The following is a 3116-nucleotide window of genomic DNA, read 5'->3' on the forward strand; positions in this document are numbered from 1 at the left end:
ATTACATACACATAATTACTACACATTGATTATTGATGTCCTGCTAATCATACTTTAATTTCTCAGGACATTTCATAGACAATTTTAAATTGTTGGAATAGTGCTGCCGGGTGTACTATCTTTGGCCTACACGTGATCCCAGTTCCAGAGATGACAGCGTTCAGCGTGGCTGTACTCCGGAGCGAAAGAATGTTGTATTGTTGGAAGCAAAATCGATTTGGAGCTGATGGGCAACATAATAACCCAGAATGAGTCACTGCGAGGTGGTAAAGAAATAGCCAAATGCCTCATCATCTAATTAGTGACATGCATGAATGGATGAACGATATTCCCACTGTCCCTACCTACTATCTAGCAAAACCAAGCCAAGGGAACAAGTTTGGCAGAATCAGCAGGAAAAGAAGGTACTGTTGAGCTTGACTCCAGTCTGGCACTGTGAAGAGACATGAGAGGTATAGGATACGTGGGAGGCCCTTGGACCGCTGGTGAAATTCCACTAATCTTATTGTTTTTTCATTTACCCGGTAAGGCTGGGGCGAGCCCCAAGGGGCTCACGCTTCTGTCTCCAAGCGCCCAGCACCCGCCGGGCATGACCCGCTCCGGGGACAGTGTCAGGTGGGGAGTTTGACTGGGCATTACACCTGTCAAGTGATAACGCAGGTCTCCTAATGCGAGCTCAGGGAGGACAGATACCTCTACCGGAGCAGAACGACAAAAGCTCACTTGATCTCTGTTAGAACCGGAGTCTCTAGGTGGCAGGGGTATGTACCCTAGTCCAAGTAGGGACCACCTCTTCCAACAGGGTAGGTTGGTGCAGAGCAGGAAGGTGAATTACAGGAGACAATGTGTAAAGTATTTGTGCAACACACCACAACAGTAACTCTGTAAAATCATTCTCAAAAGGACACCAAACCGGTTTTGATATGAAATAAAGTTATCTTTATCCCAAAAGCTAACCTCAACCAAAAGCTTCTGAGGCTCCCGGGCTGCGGCGGTGATTACGAGGAGGCAGATTTGCAAGGGCTTGAACACGGGCCCGCGGAGGTGATGTGTTACAACACAGCGCTTTCCTCTGAAGTGCTCCCGGTGGCCCACAGTGCATTCAGGGGCCCGGGCTGGTGGCAGAGAGTTTTGGGCAACAGCGCTTCCCTCAGCAATGTGCAGGACACAGGCACACCCAGTGCTTTCCCCGCCACAGCGCTTCAGTCAGGGCACACAGCACTACTTTGCCCTATCGCTTCTCAGCATATCTGACTCACAGCACTTACAGTACCTCAGGGGTCTCCAGGCAGTAGCGATGATTTTAGCACACATCGCTTCCCTGACACAGCACTTTACAGTTCCTCAAGAGCCCCAGGAAGCAGAAATAATTAGAGGGGCACAGCACTATAGAAGCAGTTCAGGCACAGAAGAAAACGTGGTGGTTCTTAGGAATTCCCCCCACCAGGTTTCAGCAGTCCTTACAGTCCTTGTGGCTTTTGCAATCCCCACAGTGACCATGGGACTAGTTAGCCTCTTGGTGGAGACACTCTGGTGATGTTATTCCTAGGTCCCCTCTGGCAGGACAAGAGCAGCAGGCAGGCAGACAGGGCAGCTCAGCGAACTTGGGGCAGCAGTTCCTAGGAGCAGTCAGCCTCAGTAGTATAGCAGTCCTCCCAGCACAGCAGTCTTCACTCCAGCAGAGAGTCGCCAGGTCCAGTAGTAGGTCCAGGGATGTGTGGCCAGAACCCTCCCTTATATACCCTAAGTAAGGTCAGGTGACCGGGAGGGGTGGCACCTTCTGGAAGAATCTAGGGGTTGGAAAACACTGGCAAAATCCAGGAGAGTCTGGAGAGTTCCCTTTCCTACCTGTGTGTCAACCAGGGACACAAGGCTACAGTAGCAAAAAGTCCCAGCCCAGGCGACTACCAGTATGTAAATGAAGGGTAGGCCTCACTGCATTAGCAGGGCATGTAGCTGATACTCTAGGGTTTAAAGGAGAGCCCTGCACCTCAGCACCATTTAGCAGTGGTAAGGGGCCCAGAGTCCTAATGTCCAACAAAAATATAGGTCTGGTAGGAGGCAAAGAGAGCAACAAATGTAGGGGAAGCCCACCCCAGGGCTGACAGGTGGAACAATCTCGATTTTCAGTATGAAAACAGACCGTGAAAACTGGGCCTCACGATCCTTCTGACTTTTTGGGTTTCAAGCAGGAGGTGTCAGAAAAGTTACCACAGGGATAACTGGCTTGTGGCGGCCAAGGGTTCATAATGACGTTGCTTTTTGATCCTTTGATGTCGGCTCTTCTTATCACTGTGAAGCAGAATTCACCAAGCATTGGATTGTTCACCCACTAATAGGGAACGTGAGCTGGGTTTAGACCGTCGTGAGACCGGTTAGTTTTACCCTACTGATGATGTGTTGTTGCAATAGTAATCCTACTCAGTATGAGAGAAACCGCAGGTTCAGATATTTGGTAATGTTCTAGGCTGAGAAGCCAATGGGGTGAATCTACCATCTGTTGGATTATGACTCAGCGCCTCTAAGTCAGAATCCCCCCTAAACCATAACAATACAGCAGTGCCGTGGAGCCTCGGTTGGACTGGGATAGCCGGCCTATCTCGGGGACTGGCGCATATAGCCGCTTGCTTGGGGACCTGAGCTAGGACGGAAGGTGGCCGCCTCCATCACCCTCGGGGCAACCGGTGCAAATCATTCATAGACTACCAGACTATGGATCTGGGTTTTGTAAGTAGCAGAGCAGTTACCTCACTGCGATATATTGAAATCATCCTCTGAGCCAAGCTTTTGTCTCTCTGTGGGCTGGTGCCCGTGGATGCCCTCTGCCACCACACCCAGGGGTGGGTCCCTCTGCTGCCAGGCCGGCAGGAGGGACAAGGAGGGGGCAACATTGGCCCATGGGAGGCCACCTCCACCATGTGCCATCCGGCACGGGGGTTTCCCCCTCCCGCCCCTGCCCCACCGGGGTGCGGGGACAGGGGCCACCATCCCTTGCGGGTCAGCAGGGTGACCAGATGGCCTGGGCCGGCTGGGCCTCCCCTTCACACTACGCCTGTGCAAGTCAAGCAGGGATGTGAGAAGCCCCAGGGAAGGTGCCTCCAGAGCGGCGGCCTCGG

The 3116-nt window shown here is 52.2% G+C and overlaps 1 pseudogene; it reads left to right on the forward strand.

Moving 5' to 3' along the window:
- Positions 1 to 383: 383 nt before the first annotated feature.
- LOC147728230 (28S ribosomal RNA) lies at positions 384 to 2789 on the forward strand (annotated as a pseudogene).
- The last annotated feature ends 327 nt before the right edge of the window (positions 2790 to 3116 follow it).

Source organism: Lissotriton vulgaris, chromosome 3_1, assembly GCF_964263255.1.
Source record: "Lissotriton vulgaris chromosome 3_1, aLisVul1.2, whole genome shotgun sequence".
Lineage (NCBI taxonomy): Eukaryota > Metazoa > Chordata > Amphibia > Caudata > Salamandridae > Lissotriton > Lissotriton vulgaris.